Source organism: Salvelinus sp. IW2-2015, unplaced genomic scaffold (genome assembly GCF_002910315.2).
Source record: "Salvelinus sp. IW2-2015 unplaced genomic scaffold, ASM291031v2 Un_scaffold515, whole genome shotgun sequence".
In the NCBI taxonomy this organism is placed as follows: domain Eukaryota; kingdom Metazoa; phylum Chordata; class Actinopteri; order Salmoniformes; family Salmonidae; genus Salvelinus; species Salvelinus sp. IW2-2015.
Window position 1 is genome coordinate 615,198 of NW_019942566.1, and position 20,961 is coordinate 636,158.

The window sequence follows — 20,961 nt, forward strand, 5'->3', positions numbered from 1 at the left end:
GCTGGAAAACCTGTGTGTCTTCTGTGTGGAGAAAGTGTGGCGTACTGAAAGAGTATAATCTGAGACGACATTATGAAACGAAACACGCGGACAAAACAAGAATATGGACATGGAACAAAGGCTACAAAAGGCAGAGGATTAAACGAGGCCTCAAATCTCGACAGCTGTTCAAAAAGCCAATCACAAGGCCAGGCTGCTCAAGGCCAGTTTTATTTGGCAGAAGAGATCGCTAAATCAGCCCGCCATTTACGGAGGGGATTTCATCAAAAACTGCATGATTAAAGTTTGTGACGAAGTTTGCCCAGAAAAAAAGGAACTCTTTTTAAATGTGGTCTGAGCAGAACACCATTGCCGAGAGAGTAGACCAGTTGTCCATCAATCTAAAAGAGCAGCTTGTGAAAAAGGGAAAAGATTTCATTGCATATTCCTTGGCTGTGGATGAGAGCACCGACCATTTCTGACATTGCCCAGTTGTCAATTTTCATCCGCCGGAGTGGACTCCAGCCTAAGCGTGACAGAGGAGTTTTTGGCTTTTACGTCCATGCATGGCACAACTACGGGCATGATTGTATGAAGAGGTGTCAAGTGTGTAATGAGATGGAGCTGCCTTGGGAAAAACTCGATGGGTTTTGACAACCGACGGAGCACCTGCGATGTGTGGACACAGGAGCGAACTGGTGGCGAAGATACGGAAAAGATGCCAAGAGGAAACGCGACAGGTGAGCTGACAGCTTATCATTGTATCATACACCAGAAGCGTTGTGCGGTAAAAGCCTTGAAAATGGGAGCATGTAATGAGCATCATACACGGCACACGTTAACTTTATCAGGCAAAGTTATTGATCACCCGCCAGTCAAAGGCATTCCTGACGGGAGGTTTATGAGAACCGTTTCGCGGTTTTCCTCTGCATCTTTTCCCGTAGACCTTCTTCGCAACCATGGTGTTTCCGGCTCCTGCGTGTCCTTAACCCACACTACCCAGAAGGGTTGCCTCCCATGAAATAGAAAATATAGGCTACTGATGGTGCCTTGAATACCGGTTTCTTTCATTTAATGTTCATGTTATGGGGATTTTTATATAAAGGAAATTTGTCTTTTGTGTCTGTTGAAAATTAAAGATTACTGACAGAGCCATAAGAAAATATTGCTTTATTTATCTGATCATATTGGAATATATTTGTTAGGTTTTCAGTAGGTTCAATTAGGTTCACTAGACTATATGCGTCATTTAAAAAATTTTCAATGAACATTCGAACAGTCCGGCCCTCGGCTTGTAGCTAAATTTTTTATTTGGCCCTCCGTCCATTTGACTTTGACACCCCTGCTCTACAGGATCGGTGGGTTCCTCGCGGAATGGTTGAGCTAACGTAGGCTAATGTGTTTAGCATGAGGTTGTAAGTAACAAGAACATTTCCCAGGACATAGACATATCTGATATTGGCAGAAATTATTTAAAATTATTTTTAATCTAACTGCACTGTCCAATTTATAGTAGCTATTACAGTGAAAGAATACCATGCTATTGTTTGAGGAGATTGCACAGTTAGGAACTTGAAAATGTATTAATAAACCATTTAGGCATATTTGGGCAGTCTCGATACAAAATTTGGAACAGAAAGGCAGTGGTTCATTGGATCAGTCTAAGACTTTGCACATACACTGCTGCCATCTAAAATCTAAACTGGAATAATACATTATGGCCTTTTTCTTGCATTTCAAACATGACGATACAAAAAAAATACAAAAAACGCATATTATTTTCTTTGTATTATCTTTTACCAGATATAATGTTTTTATGAATTTAATATTTTCACAAACTTCAAAGTGTTTCCTTTCAAATGGTATCAAGAACATGCATATCCTTGCTTAAGGTCCAGAGCTACAGGCAGTTAGATTTGGGTATGTCATCTTAGGCAAAAATTGAAAAAGGGGCAGATCTTTAAGAGGTTTTTAACTAGGCAAGTCAGTTAAGAACAAATTCTTATTTACAATGACGGCCAACCCTGGCCAAACCCTAACCCGGACGACGCTGGGCCAATTGTGCACCGCTCTATGGGACTCCCAATCACGTCCGGTTGTGATACAGCCTGGAATCGAACCAGGGTCTGTAGAGACACCTCTAGCACTGAGATACAGTGCCTTAGACCGTTGCGCCACTCGGGAGCTCCCATGAAGTGTTCTGATCACACCAATAGACCTTAGTAATGTCAACTGTCTTTCACCATACATGTAATGGCGCAAGAGAAATAGGAGGAGGAGGAAGAGGGGAGAGGAGGAGGTGACATATGGCTAAGAGTTTGTGGGTGACTGACAGGTTTTTAAGGCTGCGTATGCTGCGTACACGGACCTCGGGGACAGGAGACTAGCTAATACCAATGCCAGTATCTTCTAATTAGATCAGCACACTTGGAGACAGAGGGCTGAGAACCAGGAATCTCAACATGGAAAAACTAGAGGATGAGCCTCAGTTAATATGTATAGGCCCGTCTCAAATGGAACTCTATTCCCTATATAGTGCACTACTTTTGACCAAGTCCCATCTTAGAAGAAAAGGTGCTATCAATAACCGAAAAGGGTCCTTCAGTTGTCCCCATAGGACAACCCTTTGAAGAACCCTCGTTATTTGTAGGAAATAGGGAGCCATTTGGGACGCAACCCCATTAAAAAAATAGAAAGGCTTTAAAAGACAGAAAGAGACATATGATAGTATGGTGTTGACGGACAAGAATGTGGGGATATTATTGAACAGAATATAGGCTGCTTAACAGTCTATTTTTTCTGGCAAATACAACTATCTGAAATGTGGAGCGAGGGATACGCTGTGGCTCGAGCAGTAAGGGGTAAACGGATAAACATCCTCCTCTCAGAAAAATCATTATACCCCACTAACGATTTTGTGTCAGGGCTGGTTGAGTGTTGGGCTTTGTGTTGTTGTTATTATTGTTTAATGTTGTTGTTATTGTCTCTGTGACTGTAACTCTTTGTGATCCTAATCCCCTGCAGGTTGGCTGTAAGGTGTTGCACTTCTTCCACATGTACATGCTGGGCTGTAACTACTTCTGGATGCTGTGTGAGGGGATCTACCTGCACACGCTCATTGTGGTGGCTGTGTTCGCCGAGGAGCAGCACCTACACTGGTACTACCTCCTAGGCTGGGGTGAGTCTTACTACCTGCCTTAACCACAGATCTAGGATCAGTGGTTATAGCCAGCAATAGAAGGTCAACAGTCAATTCAATTCAATAATCCAAAGTTGAATGGTCACAAAACCAAAAAAGGTGAATCAAAATGTTTGAAATGTCCTTAAATCCGACGTCCCAAAAACAGTTAAATTCTTTCCACAAAAAGATAAATTATAATCCAATAAGAAGTGTAGGAGAGTCAATCAACAAAGGAACAAATAATAAATGATCAACCAAAGATTATCTACATATTGACAAGATGCTGGACTGATCGCTCGTATGCTGTGTTCATAACCAATTGAGAAGGTGGTATTTACCACATACGACTGGGAATTACCTCCAACTGGTAATTACTAGTGGGAAACTTGTCTATCATCCCTGAGCTCCAACTTCTCCCAGATGCTGACCTCTGACGTCACCTACTAAGGAATTGACCTTGATTACATTTTTCGGCAGTTGAATGCAACAAAAATAATATTTTATAAAAGCAATCTAATTAATCTATTTTTTTAACACAAATGTGTTTACATGCATGATAGTTGTACTTTTAATTTATGCTTGATGCAGCTTGTGGCCATTAGCCAATCAGCGTTTCTGAACGTCATCTGTTTCATCTGTTTATGGCCCCAGCTAAAATGAGAACCCCAATAAATACTGGCATGGTTTGTGTTGTTTTTAGGGAAAGGATTTAACCAGACTTGGTAAGTAGAGGAAATGGCCTCGTATGGGTTGTTCTTGCTAAGCTTGTAGCAGACAACATGATGCTATAAGCTTGTTTTGAGTTTAGAAAGAGCTTCCACTGTCTGTTCTGTCAGGTTTCTTCACTATAAATTGCATGATCAATACTTAACAGCCTTAAAGGGATAGTTCAAAGGGATATCCACTTACCTCGGCTGTGGTTATGCTCATTTTCTATTTTGAGTGAAAGGGAAAGGAAAGGGGGATACCTAGCCAGTTGTACAACTTAATGCCTTCAAATGAAATGTGTCTTCTGCATTTAACCCAAACCCTCTGAATCAGAGAGGTGCATGGGGCGACCTTCCCCTTTAACTTCTTCTATACAGGTTACAGTACAGTAGATATACAAAAAGTGACTCTTATAAATGAGGAATTACACACAAATTACTGTAGTAAAAACATTATAGCTGTTTACTTTATAATAAAACCAACATCATTAGTTCATGAATTGATTAATTCAAGTTTTGCAGATGTCCTTACAGTGTTTGTCTTCTCGTTTCCAGGGTTTCCCTTAGTGCCTGCATCCATTCACGCTGTGGCGAGGAAGAAGTATTTTGATGACAAGTGAGTAATGGTCCTGTGCAGTGGTATTGTAAATAAGCTGAGCAGCTGTGTGGTGGGCTGCAGTAAACATATCTAGAAGGAGAAGAAGAATACTTCATTGTCTGTTTGTAGAGAGGGACTTGTTTACCGGCTAATGTTTCTCCTTCCTGTAGCTGCTGGATGAGTGTTGAGACCCACCTGCTCTACGTGGTCCACGGTCCCATCATGGCAGCGCTGCTCGTAAGTCACACCCTACTCAATTGAAATGCCTAAAGTGAACACTCAAGGCTACATCCTGTACAGCCTGGTCTCATAGACTAGACGTAACATAGCAAATGTAAATCCGGGATACCGAAATTAGTATGATATGTTATATTTGGTATGGATGCATAAGACAGAAAGTTACTTAATGCGAACGTCTAGGAACTCAAAAGGTTGCACATACGAATCTCATCACGGACATTTTTAGCATTTTAGCTAATTATCAACTTTGCAACTATAATAAACAAAAATCTAAACGCAACAATTTCAAAGATTTTACTGAGTTACAGTTCATATATGGACATCAGTCAATTGAAATACATTCATTAGACCTTAATCTATGGATTTCACATGACTGGACAGGGGTGCAGCCATGGGTGGGCCTGGGCCAGGCCCACCCACTGGGGAGCCAGGCCCAGCCAATCATAATTAGTTTTTCCCCACAAAAGGGCTTCATTACAGACATAAATATTCCTCAGCACCCCCTCAGACAATCCTACATGTGAAGAAGCCGAATGTGTAAATCATGGGCTGGTGTGGTTACATGTGGTCTCCGGTTGTGAGGCCGGTTGGCTGTACTGACAAATTCTCTAAAACAACGCTGGAGGCAGTTTATGGTAGAGAAATTAACATTCAGTTATCTGGCAACAGCTCTGGTAGAAATTCTCCCTCAAGACTTGAGGCATCTGTGGCATTGTGTTGTGTATCAAAACATTTTAAAGTGGCCTTTTATTRTCCCCAGCATAAGGTGGGTTAAGATCACTTGGTTCATCAACTGTATGCAAGGGCTAACCGAAATTTGACTTCCTTTTTATCCCAACCACTCCACACACAGTACCAGTCACAAGTTTGGACACACCTACTCATTTAAGGGTTTGTCTTCGTTTTGACTATTTTCTACATTGTAGAATAATAGTGAAGACATCAAAACTATGAAATAACACATATGGAATCATGTAGTAACCAAAAAAGTGTTAAACAAATCAAAATACATTTTATATTTTAGATTCTTCAAAGTAGCCACCCTTTGCCTTGATGACAGCTTTGCACATTCTTGGTATTCTATCAACCAGCTTCTTGAGGAATGCTTTTCCAACAGTTTTGAAGGAGTTCCCACATATGCTGAGCACTTGTTGGCTGCTTTTCCTTCACTCTGCAGTCCAACTCATCCAAAACCATCTCAATTGGGTTGAGGTCGGGGGATTGTGGAGGCCAGGTCCTCTGATGCAGCACTCCATCACTCTCCTTGGTCAAATAGCCCTTACATAGCCTGGAGGTGGGTTTTGGGCCATTGTCCTGTTGAAAAACAAATGATAGTCCCACTAAGCGCAAACCAGATGGGATGGCGTATTGCTGCAGAATGCTGTGGTAGCCATGCTGATTAAGTGTGCCTTGAATTCTAAATAAATCACAGACAGTGTCACCAGCAATGCATCCCCTCTCCATCACACCTCCTTCTCCATGTTTCACGGTGGGAACCACACATGCGGAGATAATCCGTTAACCTACTCTGCGTCTCACGAAGACATGGCGGTTGGAACCAAAACTCTAAAATTTGGACTCATCAGACCAAAAAACAGATTTCCACCGGTCCATTGCTCGTGTTTCTTGGCCCAAGTCTCTTCTTCTTATTGGTGTCCTTTAGTAGTGGTTTCTTTGCAGAAATTCGATAATGAAGGCCTGATTCACGCAGTCTCCCCTGAACAGTTGATGTTGAGATGTGTCTGTTACTTGAACTTTGTGAAGCATTTATTTTGGCTGTAATCTGAGCTGCAGTTAAATATAATGTACTTATCCTCTGCAGCAGAGGTATCTCTGGGTCTTCCTTTCCTGTGGCGGTCCTCATGAGAGTCAGTTTCATCATAGCGCTTGATGGTTTTTGCAACTGCACAATTCTTGACATTTTCCTGATTGACTGACCTTCATATCTTAAAGTAATAATGGACTGTCATTTCTCTTTGCTTATTTGAGCTGTTCATGCCAGAATATGGACTTGGTCTTTTATCAAATAGGGCTATCTTCTATATACCATCCCTACCTTGTCACAACACAACTGATTGACTCAAACGCATTAAGAAGGAAAGAAATTCCACAAATTAACTTTTTAACAAGGCAAACCTGTTTATTGAAATGCATTCCAGGTGACTACCTCATGAAGCTGGTTGAGAGAATGCCAAGCGTGTGCAAAGCTGTCATCAAGGCAAAGGGTGGCTACTTTGAAGAATTTCAAATATAAAATATATTTTGATTTGTTTAACACTTTTTTGGTTACTACATTATTTCATATGTGTTATTTCATAGTTTTGATTTCTTCACTATTATTCTACAATGTAGAAAATAGTAAAAATAAAGAAAAACCTTTCAATGGTACTGTATATATACAGGTTGGAGCAGGAGGCTGCCACTCTGGGCGCACTTGGAGCAGTTGTTGTGGCAGGTTAAGTGCCTTGCTAAATGGCACAATGGCAGGAAATGGCATCTAGGATTCTATACCAGCGACCCTCCACTTCCCGACAGATTTTTCACGTCAGACTCGGGATTCAGACTGGCAACTCTCACCTCTCCAACCGCTAGGCTACCTGCCACCCATATGGTTCATGGATTTTCTGCTAGATCAAAACTCAATGGGTTGCCGTTGTTGGACCTATAATCCTATATTGTTATACTGTTGAATGTGCAACACATCAATCAAAGCAAATGGTTTCTCATGCTGGTGTTGAGATTTCCATCGTTCAGACAAAATCATTATAATCAGTTTAGGTTGCAGCTCTTTCAGACACTGCAACTGTAACGGCTTTCTTCCTGGGATGAAGGAGAGGACCAAAACGCAGCGCGGCTAGTGTTCAACATGATTTAATAAAGATAATAACGTGAACACTACAAGCAACAAAACAATAAATGTGAAAACCGAAAACAGTCCTATCTGGTGCAGAACACAAAGACAGGAAACAACCACCCACAAACCCCTACACAAAACAAGCCACCTAAATATGGTTCCCAATCAGAGACAATGACAAACACCTGCCTCTGATTGAGAACCATATCAGGCATACATAGAAATGGACAAACTAGACACCCAACATAGAATGCCCACCCAGCTCACGTCCTGACCAACACTAAAACAAGTAAAACACACAAGAACTATGGTCAGAACGTGACAGCAACCATTTTCAGCTGTTTATAAAATCCTTTCTTTCTTTTCTTTCCCAGGTAAATCTGTTCTTCTTGCTAAACATCGTGAGGGTGCTGGTTACTAAGCTGAGGGACACCCACCGGGCAGAGTCTAACATGTACATGAAGGCAGTGAGAGCTACCCTGATCCTGGTCCCTCTCCTGGGCATCCAGTTTGTCATCTTCCCCTGGAGGCCAGAGAACCGCCTGGCGGGGGAGGTCTACGACTACATCATGCATATATTAATGCATTACCAGGTAATGACTACATAATGCATATATTACCAGGTAATGACTACATCATGCATATATTACCAGGTAATGACTACATCATGCATATATTACCAGGTAATGACTACATCATGCATATATTACCAGGTAATGACTATATCATACATTACCATTACCTCGCTGTTTATTATAGACTTATAGACTGTAACATCTCACAGCAAGAACTGGCAAATCTGGTGCAGTCCATAAGGAGGAGATGCACTGCAGTACTTAATGCAGCTGGTGGCCACACCAGATACTGACTGTTACTTTTGATTTTGACCCCTCCTTTGTTCAGGGACACATTATTCCATTTCTGTTAGTCACATGTCTGTGGAACTTGATCAGTGTATGTCTCAGTTGTTGAATCTTGTTATGTTCATACAAATATTTACACATGTTAAGTTTGCTGAAAATAAACGCAGTTGACAGTGAGAGGATGTTTCTTTTTTTGCTGAGTTTATTACCAGGTGTGACTACATCATGCATATATTACCAGGTAATGACTACATCATGCATATATTAACACATTACCAGGTAATGCTACTGATCGCTATGACTACATCATGCATATATTAATGCATTACCAGGTAAATTATGCAACTGATGGTATGCCAGCAGCACAGTCCTTGCCAAAGCTCTGAGCTGACAAACAGTATGTTAATATTAGCGAGAGTATCTGATGTTTTTTTTCTTCTTGCTTTTCCTCCAGGGGTTACTAGTGGCAACGATATTTTGCTTTTTCAATGGCGAGGTAAGCATTACTTTTCAGTGAAACTCAAGCAAATATTTTTCTTCACTTCCCATTCAGTTCGACTCTTAGATAATTTGTTTCTTGAGGTACAGTTGACAGTATACAGTAACAATTTACACTTGAACCTCTGAAGAACCCTTAGGTTAAGTACAGTTTTAATTGAACCTCTGAAGAACCCTTACCCCTTGGTTAAGTACAGTTTACACTTGAACCTCTGAAGAACCCTTACCCCTTGGTAAAGTACAGTTTTGATTGGTCATGTTGAGGGGAAGACAAGTCAGATACCATTGAAACAGCTCATCGCTGCCTGGTGGCGTTTCCAGGTCAACAGGCGGCCATCTTGTGCACCTGATAACACATTGATGAGTGGTCCGTGGTTATAGAGTGGGAGGGAGCGTCTCTGCTGCTGACTCCTGTACAGCAGCAAGGACAACAGCAGTAAGGCCATCTCAGATGAAGAGGAAAGAAGACAGACACTTGAACCTCTCTGGGGCGAATCACCCTGTCTGTCTGTCTGTCTGCCTGTCTGTTGCCCACTTAGCTCAGCCTGCAGCTGTTTGCTGTCTAGATTCACCAGTGGGCTCCCCCACCCAGTTAGTTAATGTCATACGTTGATAGAACGCATTTGATAGTTCAGGGGTTGCATACTGCTTGGCCAGAGACTAGGAGAAAGAGGGACTGACTGAGCATTTTCTTCGCTTGAGAAACGAGAAAACAAAAACAATACACAGACCAAGAAAAACTGATACCTTATTTGAATACTCAGCATGAGGTGGTATCTGGCACTGACAAAAACACAGCGAATTAACACAGCGTTCGTTCATTATCAGGCGCAGTGTTAAGTTATGTTTTATACATTGGAAATGATTTCTGGGCTGGGTAAACGGGTCAATCGTTAGCTCCTGCATGAGCAATCAGACCTCATCAGCGTCACTCCATCGGCTCCCGTAAACAAGTTCGACATGTCCAAAGAACAGATTCAGTTTCGGGGGGATAAAAGACACATTGACACAAAGTTATTGTTTTTTCGGTAGAGGAATGTTTGTTTGCTTTGCCGCATAATAGTTTGTACTGTCTCTGAAACATTCGTTTTTGCGGCTGAGTTCATTGCCCGATTTGTTTCTGTGGCCAAACTGCATAGACCTAGGCTATGTTCCAAATGACACCCTATTCCCTATATTCCCTATGGGCCCTGGTAGTGCACTACAGTATATATGTGAATAGGGTGCCATTTGAGACTCAGTCCAAACAACACAGACTGTTGAATAGCTCTTTGTCAAGTTCAGCCAATGGGGAAAAAAGTTGTACTTATTTTTATGTTTTCTAGGCTGTGTCTAAAATGGCACCCTATTCCCTATATAGTGCACTACTTTGGAACAGAGTACAATTAGTTAATACAAAGGAAAGAGAAACCCTGTGCACAGCAGTGTGTCTCGGTCCAGCTGCTGGTTTTGGCAGGAACAACGAGTATTACAAAACAAGAGTAAAAACAGCATACTGAAGAAAGACATGCGATTGGTCGCCTTTTTATTGTTTTTGAATGCTAGTTGTTGATATGCTCTGCATCATTAGATCATGGGAGAGTGCAGTGTGTCCTGTCCTCATTTTCCCTCAGTAATTAGTGTGGCGTTGTTCAGGAATTAGACATTCCTTGTTCTGGGTCAGCCCGTTCTTTTGAGTTAACTATTGGCTCTATTCATTCCGTATCACGGACGTTCAGCGTTACAGCGTGATTGATATTGAAAGGCAATGTTCCCTCGTTAGCTGTGATTGCATTCACTATAAACGTCAGCTCAATCGGAAATTACCTTTACATCTTTTATGGCACATTCTGTAACTCTTCAGCGATACAGATTATAATAATAATTATTATTGAATTGGGACGTATTTCACACACTGCTTTGATTTACATTTTTAGACTGCACACTTATCATGCAGTATAACATTATCACACAAGATAACGCTCCTTAATCAGATTGGTGCTGTGCTCAAAAATGTGATACTCTCATCATGTAAAATGTACAAACAAAAAGCAGATAATCTAGCCTAAATTGACACGTATCTCTTTTCAAAAGTGCCTAACTATTGTTTAAATGCCTCAAGCTACTCAACCTGCACTAAACTCAGTGAGGAAGGAAGGTGCTTCAAGTAATGACAGGAAATGGGAGCCTAGATTGTGATTGAATTCAGTTCTTGCCAAATTCATATCTACAAACTTCTATTAACATGTATCAAATCAATCCACATTTCCTCAGCTGTCACATTAAATTGAGTTAATGATCATACATATTGATGAAAGTGTGTGGTTAGACACTAAAATGCCCAACAAATAGTGTTATTTGACGTGTATCTTTTTTGTGACACGCAAAGACCCAAACGGCGTTCCATAATATATTTGTTTGTTTTGTATGTGTGTTCATGTGAGTGTGTAAGAAAATTCTATTGACATGTCAAATAGTGTTATTTGACGTGTCAAATATGAATGTTGACCAATCAGGACCTGAATATTACTGCACGTCACATAATAATTTAACACGTTCATACATTTTTTACGTAGTTATTACACATTGATTACACTATCAGTTGTAGACTCTGTCTCATGCTACCACTAGAGTGAAAGCACCGCCAGCATTCAAAAGTGACCAAAACATCAGCCAGGAAGCATAGGAACTGAGAAGCGGTCTGTGGTCACCACCTGCAGAACCATTCCTTTATTGGGGGTGTCTTGCTAATTGCCTATAATTTCCACCTTTTGTCTATTCCATTTGCACAACAGCATGTGAAATKTATTGTCAATCAGTGTTDCTTCCTAAGTGGACAGTTTGATTTCACAGAAGTGTGATTGACTTGGAGTTACATTGTGTTGTTTAAGTGTTCCCTTTATTTTTTTGAGCAGTGTATATTGGGTATTGAGTAGATTGATACCCACATTTCATTGATCCCCAAGACTTATTGTGGCTAGCTTCACAACACAACCCGGTCCGGTCAAGCCTCACTAGTCCGATAAAGCTAGCTGGCTGTTTATAACATTAGCTTTTGGCAACAAGGTTAAGTAGTTGGCTAGCTATTTATTTTCATGAACTGAAGTTCAATTTCAATAGGCGAACAACAAGTAGCTACCTAGCTAATACTTACTCACAAGGATTCCTAAATCATTGCTAAGAATAATGAAAATAACTGCAGTTTCTACTGGTCATTGTTTTCAGGCTGGTTGTATTGGTGCTAGCTAGGTACGCAGCTAAAGCTAGCTAGCTACCCCAGAAGTAGCGTTCAAACAAATAATGCCTTATTACCAATGCGGTATTGTGAACAAATAAAATTGTATTGGTCACATACACATGCTTAGCAGATGTTAATGCGAGTGTAGCGAAACATCGTTCGTGGCCGGTGTGTGCTTGTTTGCAGACTTTTGTACAGCTTTGACAGTGCTACTGATAAGTACTAGTGGCGCTTGGCTTGCACGCAGTGTTGCCAACTCCTCAGTAAGGAAAGTAGCTATTGGCTGTCCTAAAAGTCGCTAGAAGTCACTAAATGACGCCATCGCCTAATTTGCATAATTGGCCACGTGCATGTAATTGTGATGGACGATGTAGAAGAGAGGAATAACATCGTGGGAGAGACAAAATGTGAGTAAAAAACACCCTAAATATGTTTAGAACTACAAATGAACTTTCTTCTTCTTGTTTTTTTAATGTCACAATTCCAACCCTCCTCCTTTATCCCGGCTTGGGACCGGCAAAAGTGACCCAAAAGAGACACTGGCAGAGTTACTTTATTTTTTATTTTATTTATTTTTTACATTCCGCCCTGAATGTAAGCCAGGGCGGGGTCAGTCAGCGGCGGCTTCCCGCATTTGCAGTCTGGATGCGGAGGGGTGAACATCTCCTGCTCTGACTGCAGCTGGGAGGGACTGGGCCACGGGTGGGGACTGGGCCGCGGGTGGGGGCGGGACTGGGCCGCGGGTGGGGGCGGGTGGGGGCGGGGCTGCTCGTTGAGAAGAGTAAGAACGATACGTGCTTTCACTTCAGACTATCTAAAAGTCTCCAATAACACCAGAAAAAGTCGCTAGATTTGTCGCTAGTCGCTTTTTTGAAAATGTGTCGCTAGAGGGGTCTGAATACTCGCTAAATATACTGCAGTGTTGCCAACCAATTTTCAGGGTAAGTTGCTAGAGGCAGGTTGATTTGTTGCTAAAGTTGCTAAATGACGTTGTGATGTCATTGCGTGATAACGTAAAACTGCGTCATTACGTAGAATACACAATAACGTTACTCAAATTGACTGGCCATCTCGGCAAAAAATATGATTTGACATTTGTTCAGGTACAGACTCCCACTCTTTTCTGTACAATTTTGATTGAGACATGTTGATTGATGTTGTAAGTTCTGTTCAAGATCAAACATTCGTGACCAACTATATTCATTGGGTTTCGCTCGCCGAACCCATACTATTGACAACTCCATTGTGTCCTCCTCCCAGAGTGCTAAGAACCTTGGCGTGATCCTGGACAACACCCTGTCGTTCTCAACTAACATCAAGGCGGTGACCCGTTCCTGTAGGTTCATGCTCTACAACATTCGCAGAGTACGACCCTGCCTCACRCAGGAAGCGGCGCAGGTCCTAATCCAGGCACTTGTCATCTCCCGTCTGGATTACTGCAACTCGCTGTTGGCTGGGCTCCCTGCCTGTGCCATTAAACCCCTACAACTCATCCAGAACGCCGCAGCCCGTCTGGTGTTCAACTTTCCCAAGTTCTCTCACGTCACCCCGCTCCTCCGCTCTCTCCACTGGCTTCCAGTTGAAGCTCGCATCCGCTACAAGACCATGGTGCTTGCCTACGGAGCTGTGAGGGGAACGGCACCTCCGTACCTTCAGGCTCTGATCAGGCCCTACACCCAAACAAGGGCACTGCGTTCATCCACCTCTGGCCTGCTCGCCTCCCTACCTCTGAGGAAGTACAGTTCCCGCTCAGCCCAGTCAAAACTGTTCGCTGCTCTGGCACCCCAATGGTGGAACAAACTCCCTCACGACGCCAGGTCAGCGGAGTCAATCACCACCTTCCGGAGACACCTGAAACCCCACCTCTTTAAGGAATACCTAGGATAGGATAAAGTAATCCTTCTAACCCCCCCCCCCCTTAAAAGAGTTAGATGCACTATTGTAAAGTGGTTGTTCCACTGGATATCATAAGGTGAATGCACCAATTTGTAAGTYGCTCTGGATAAGAGCGTCTGCTAAATGACTTAAATGTAAATGTACTACTGCTGCTGCAGTCAACCAACAAATGMTTTGCAATTTGTTGAAATTGCTGCTGGCCTGCTGCTGCCTGTGCGCGAGCTGAACGCCTGCTGCTGACGTCACTCACAATGCAGTTTTGCAGCCAGGCACGTGTGTTGCGACTGAGTGTGTGACAGAGAAAATCGCGTTTGTGTCATTTAGAATACGTGCATTTCAGCGTTTGAGTCACTTTTCGAAAGTTGCTTAAAGTTCCAAATACATTTTCAAAAGTAGCTAAATTTGTTGCTAGGTGCTGTTTGAAAAAAAGTTGCCAGGGTAGTCTGAAAAGTTCCTAAATCTAGCATTAAAATTGCTAAATTGGCATCACTGCTTGCACGTGGAAATTCAGCACACACACCAATAGTGTTATTTGACGTGCATCTTTTTTGACACGCAAAGAACCAAATGGCGTTCCATAATATAATTTTTTTCCTTCGTAATTACTGATCAATTAATTTATACACTTATAAATAGTAGGTTTTATCTGTTTTAACAAACGTTTTTATTTTTGTACTTATGTTCAATCTTGTGAAAAAGTAAGTACACCCCCTGGAAAGTAGTCATTTTCTTTCTTTTTTTTACATATTTGGACAGATGGATATGTAATCTTCACTTCAACACTATTGACAGATAAAGGTAACCTATTTTAACAAATGACACTGAAAGATGATACTTTGCAATTATTTATTCATAAAAAAAATGCAATTCCATAGTGCAGAAAAAAGAAGTACACTCTAGCTTCAATAGCTTGTGTTGCCCCCTTTGGCTGAAATAACATAATGTAGCCGTTTCTTGTAACTGTCGACCAGTCTCTTACATCGACTGGGAGGAATTTTTGCCCACTCTTCATTACAGTACTACTTCAATTGTGTCATGTTCTACTTTGTGTCATGTACTACTTCATGAGCTTTCTTGCATGCACGGCCCACTTCAAGTCCCCCCACAGCATTTCGATAGGACCTGGGCTTTGACTCCATAGCCCTCCATTTCTTATTTTTCAGCCATTCTGTTGTAGCTTTGCTTTTGGATCTTTGTCCTGTTGCAAGATCCATGTTCAGTTCAGCTTTTTGGCAGATGGCCTCATTTTCTCCTCAAGAATTATCTGGTACATTATAGAATTCATAGTTGACTCAATGATGGCAAGTTGGCCAGGCCCTGAGGCAGCCCCAAACCATAATGCCACCACCTCCATGCTTTACGGTTGGTATGAGGTTTTTCTGTTCAAAGGCAGTGTTTCGTTTTCGCCAAACATGGCGTCTCGCATTGCGGCCAAACAACTCTACCTTTGATTCATCTGTCCAGAGCATATTGTTCCAGTAGTCTTGGTCTTTACCCAGGTGTTGTCTGGCAAACGTCAGCTGTGTCTTGATATTATTTTTTGAGAGCAGAGGCTTCCTCCTTCGTGACCTCCCATGTAGGCCACGCTTGTGCAGTCTCTTTCTGAAAGTTGACTCAAGCACTTCAACATTGATTGTGGCAAGAGAGGTCTGTAGATCCCTTGATGTTACCGTGGGGTTTTTAGAGACTTCTATAAGTGTTTTTCGGGTCAACTCTTGGACTGAATTTGGTGGGACGACCTGTCCTAGGTAGATTGCCTGTGGTCTGGAATTTTCTCCATTTGTAGATGAGCTGTCGGACAGTGTAATGATGTACTTCGAATTGCTTGGAAATGAATTCGTAACCCTTCCCAGACTCACAAGCATCAATAATCTTTCTTCTGAGGGCCTCGGGTAGGTCATTTGATCTTGGCATGACGTATTACCACACACCCATATGGTTAAGACCAAACCAGACCAAGTTTCTAATCTTTATGGAAGGCTGGACCCTCCTTAATTTCTCTCTAATTATTTTCTAATCATTTGCACCTGTTTTGGTGCACCTGATTCTAATTTTAGCCATTTAATGTGATGGTAAAGGTAGGGGTGTACTAACTTTTTCTGCATAAGGAAAATTGATTTTTGTTTATTTAATTCCATAACATTTTCCCAAACATTTTTGGGGGTGATTTGTTACACTGGGTTACCTTTGTCAATGAATGTGGTGGGAATTTAGCTCATATCCATGTGTTCAAAAATGTTAAAAACATTTATAAATAATACTTTCCAGGGGATGTACTTACTTTTTCACATGACTGTATATAGATTTGTGGTTTTCAAATCAGCCCTTGGGTTTCCAACCACACCTACACACTGTTTATTTTATTTGTTTATATCTGTATTGTTGTCTATCACTTGTTTTCTTTGGTGAAAAAAATGCTGTGTGATGACAGTGAGGTACAAACAGGCTATGTGTATTTGTTCTAGGCACCTGTCCCTGCCTAATGAGTCTGTAAAACCCTGATGAAGGCAACAGCTGAAATGCATTGATTTAATTCATAAAGAAGCTTTTATGAAATGTACTTCCATTGTCCTCCAAGAGTAGCTAAATATGGTTGTACCCTCTCTCTCTCTCTATGAGTGTGTGTGTGTGTGTGTGTTTATGCGTTTGCATGTTTACTCACCCATTAGAGAATACAGTTTATAATCTGAATGTCCCTTTTTCTCAGGTGCAGGCGGCTCTGAAGCGACAATGGATTCAGTACAAGGCCCAGTGGGGTCAGAGACGGAGGGACCACTGCTCCATGCGCTCTACCTCCTACACCGCCACATCCATCACTGAGGTGCCCGCCTTCATGTACCACCACGACTGCAACAGCGAACACTTAAACGGCAGACACACCTCTGAGGACTCTGAGCTGGTGGCTCTTAAGACAGGGGAGACGTACGCCTGACAAGCGGGAGGCAGTCTGAGTGTCGGAGGAGAGTAGAATTAATAGAGGAACCAAGATGGAGACGTTTCTCTAATATCCCGCCGCAGTTCCACATTTCATAGATAGAACTGGTGGGTTCAGCCCCAGACTGTGAAGGAGAAGACAGTGTGTGTCTGGACAGTGATATCTCTCCCATGAATTGGCCAATGATGGCTGATGCTTCATTTACATGACATTGCTGCTGCTATGGCTGCTTATTAAAAACACTAAGATATACAGTACATGAAACGGGAGCCGCGTTTGAAATGTGGCGCGTCCTAAAGCTGCTATCTGTGGGACTTAACACATCATGGGAATGTTAAGGTTGATGATGATGATGATGATTATAATGATGAAGAAGATGATAATTAGAATGACTATGATGATTATTATAATGATGATGAAGATGATGATGCTAATGGTGATGATGAAACTGTATTGTTGCTTTGCCTATACCAAAGGGTGTGTGGGGTGGGCTGCCAGTATGAGAGGCATGCTCTGTGTGAACTGAATCCAACACTGAAGAGATCCCCTGAAGGTCACATACTGTCGGACAGCACAGTGCATGTGTGTGTATGTCCATGGCGACACGAGGTCAATGGTTTAAAAGGCTCCCTGTGCCTAAGTTCTGGAATCCTGTAAATAATGGTTTCCCACTTTCACTTTAAAAGTGTCAAAGTGTGTTTTAGAGGATTTTATTTTTTATGACTAAATGTATTTTTTCCTTGCCAACGACTTGCTCTTTAAACATTTTCTGTCTGTTTCGTGAAGCTAGCGAGCTCCTCCAGACTGCTTACAGCTGCTGACTGTGCTAGCGGTGTGTTTGTCACAAGGCCTGTATTTAAAGAGTGCAGAAGATACAGAACGTCTTGATATGGGCTCAAGAGAGATAGAGTAAAAAGGATTGGTTAACTTAGAATAAAAATAAAGACAGACTGAATCGCATAGGTAACGTGTTTAGCAGACACATTTTTGAGTACCACCTGGCTCTTGAGAATATTTTCAGTGAAATAGTCTGTATTTTGTTTGACGTGTCCATTTGCCAAAAGGTCTAATGTGAAGCTTCTAGGATTCCACAATAAGTGTTATTTGATGTTTTGTGCTTAAATGAAAGCCATTCCAATATGGTGAAATGATTTTCTCTATGTCATATCAGTTATGAATAGAGAGGGAGGAGAGAAGAAAAAACAGTATGGTTACCTGCAAAAATAATCATAAAAACAATAACAATATACCCTTTTTAAAAGAAAAGTCTTGACAATCTAGGCCTATGGAAGATGTTTCAAGGTAAAACCCTCGTTTCCCCAGGCAATTATCTATATCGAAAACATAATTACCTTGAAATAGCATCCTTCTAGTGTACAGAATCTGTCAAATGTGAAGAAAATCATTCTAATTGAGGGCTATTTGAAAGATTCTGTTGTCATTTTTCTTGTGTGAATAATACAGTGTATTTTCATTCACTGTTTATTTTCATACACCTATATTATGCCCATAGATTATTATGCCCTTAGATCCTAAATGAAAGTCTTTGAGGCATTTCAATCAGGGGTCAATTTAATCAGTAGCGCAGAATATCTGAATTGAGTGTAGTGTGGAATCCCTTGCTCTTAGCCAATCTGCTAGCCCAGGCTAATTTCTAGGAGTGGGATTTTGCTTTTATGTCACAAAGGCTGTCCTAGGGAGTCAGGAATGGAAACAGAATCTCAAGAGATATCTTAAGTGTGGTTATAACTCCTATTTACCTTCTGTTTCTCAGAAATCCTAATCTCCACCTATTCTCAAATGTATTCCTTTGTAGGTTGCGCAACCATAACAGATTCCTAAATTAGACACATGGAAAACCAATCTAAACCATTGAAATACTGTTATGTATTGAGTAAAGATGTGTGTGAGTGTTCGTGTGTGTGCGAGCGTATGTGTGTGTATGTGTGTTCATGTTTATCAGTGTGTAAATGGAGCTAGTGATGCATGAGCCTTGGGGCCTTCTGATGTTTAAATTATTCCCATCTTCACATTAACGGTGTTTAAAGATAGACATCTGCTATGATTTATCTCCAGGGGACTTTCAGAAACTAAGAACAGCTCTGATCTGGATATAGTGGACACTTAGGAAAAAAGAGTTCCATAAGGGTTCTTCTGCTGTCGCCATAGAACCCTTTTTGGTTCCATGTAGAGACCTTTTGGGTTCCATGTAGAACCCTCAGTGGAAAGGTATAACCCAAAACGTTTTTTTCAACAGGTTCTCTTATGGGGACAGCCAAAGAACCCTTTTAGGTTCTAGATAGCACCTTTATTTCTAAGAGTATAGCACTATGCTAGATATATACCAAGACTTTAGTAGGGTACCGAGGACAGCCGAGGGGACTCATTTATAACACCTTTTTTATCTATATTTAATCCTAAATTGTGCATACAACGAAATCCACAGCAACAATATGATTTATACATGAGGCCTCAGGTGCCCAGACCCATAGCAGACTAGTCTGGATTTGAATGCCGAAGACACATCTTTCTTTGGGGACAATCAAGCTTATCTTACCTTAGACCCTGTCACACTTTTGTGCAAATCTAATTTATTTTACAGCTTCAATTCCTATTAGGCCAAGATCAAATAAATCTTTACACTTATGCCAATGTTTATACTGAATCCAATGTCTTTGCTGTTGTTGGGCCATCATGGAAGAGACGGAGACAATCAGTTTGAAATGGGAGAAGGCCATTAGATGAGGTCTCAATAGGCTCTATTCAATCTGGATTGAGGAAGTTCGGCGTTACAGAGCGATTGAAATGTAAAGGAAATGTTTCCTCAATCGGAAATTACCTTTACATTTCTAGTGCGCATTCTGTAAGGCTTCAGCGATCCAGATTAAATAGAGCCCTAAGAGCTCATTCTGTAAGGCTTCAGCGATCCAGATTAAATAGAGCCCTAAGAGCTCATTCTGTCTGATATCAGAGGTGTTAACTACTGTGAAGTCTTATAGATGATTTAGAAAGGTTTTGATCCATCCATATTTTAAGTTTGATTTGTTCTGGATATGAACACAATATTAAGTTTGATTTGTTCTGGATATGAACACAATGTTAAGGTGATTTGTTCTGGATATGAACACAATGTTAAGTTTGATTTGTTCTGGATATGAACACAATGTTAAGTTGGATTTGTTCTGGATATGAACACAATGTTAAGTTTGATTTGTTCTGGATATGAACACAATGTTAAGTTTGATTTGTTCTGGATATGAACACAATGTTACGGTTGTTTTTTTCTTCATTTGGAGGGAGATGAATATTTCTGTATATTTAGTATGTTCATGGCTATGTTGTCCAGTGCCCATGTCAACATGACCGCAAAGTTTGTGTGTGTAATAGATGTGAAATGTTTTGACCACTGTTTTTGGTTATTTTGTTTTGCTTGTGTTTGGCTCTCGACTTCTAAGCTCTTTGTGTGGAGTTACTTCAAACAAGAGAAAAACTGTGTTTTTTTATGCACAAATCGACCAGCTTTTTGTTTGAAAGCTATTGCAATCAGAAATATATTGGAAAAGATTCTCTGTTATTTCTTTCTTCTCCTGCACGATAACAGGTAACCTCTAGTACTTCAGAACAGCCTTGGTGTGTGTGTGTGTGTGTGTGTGTGTGTGTGTGTGTGTGTGTGTGTGTGTGTGTGTGTGTGTGTGTGTTTTTGAGGAGGAGCAGAAAAATATGGTTTTAAAAGTTCCAAAATACCTCATCACCGATGTACCTCTCAGCAGACAACAACCAATCCTCCCTGTATTATTTGTCTATAAAAATGTCCCCACTAAATTATTTAGGTGTACTTTGATATGTAGTGTCCTTAATGGAAAATACACATTTCAAGCTTCAGAAGATTTGCGTGGTAAGTATGCGAGGGAAATTATGTAGTGTAGTGTTTGACTTAATTTATATTCCTGCTCTCTCATTCATCAACCGTCGTACAGTAATGCTTTTGACACC

General features: G+C 41.2%; 1 pseudogene; it reads left to right on the forward strand.

The window, feature by feature from the left end:
- The window catches only part of LOC112068435 (calcitonin gene-related peptide type 1 receptor-like), a 105,492-nt pseudogene extending 84,957 nt beyond the window's left edge, over window positions 1–20,535 (forward strand).
- Window positions 20,536–20,961: the final 426 nt, after the last annotated feature.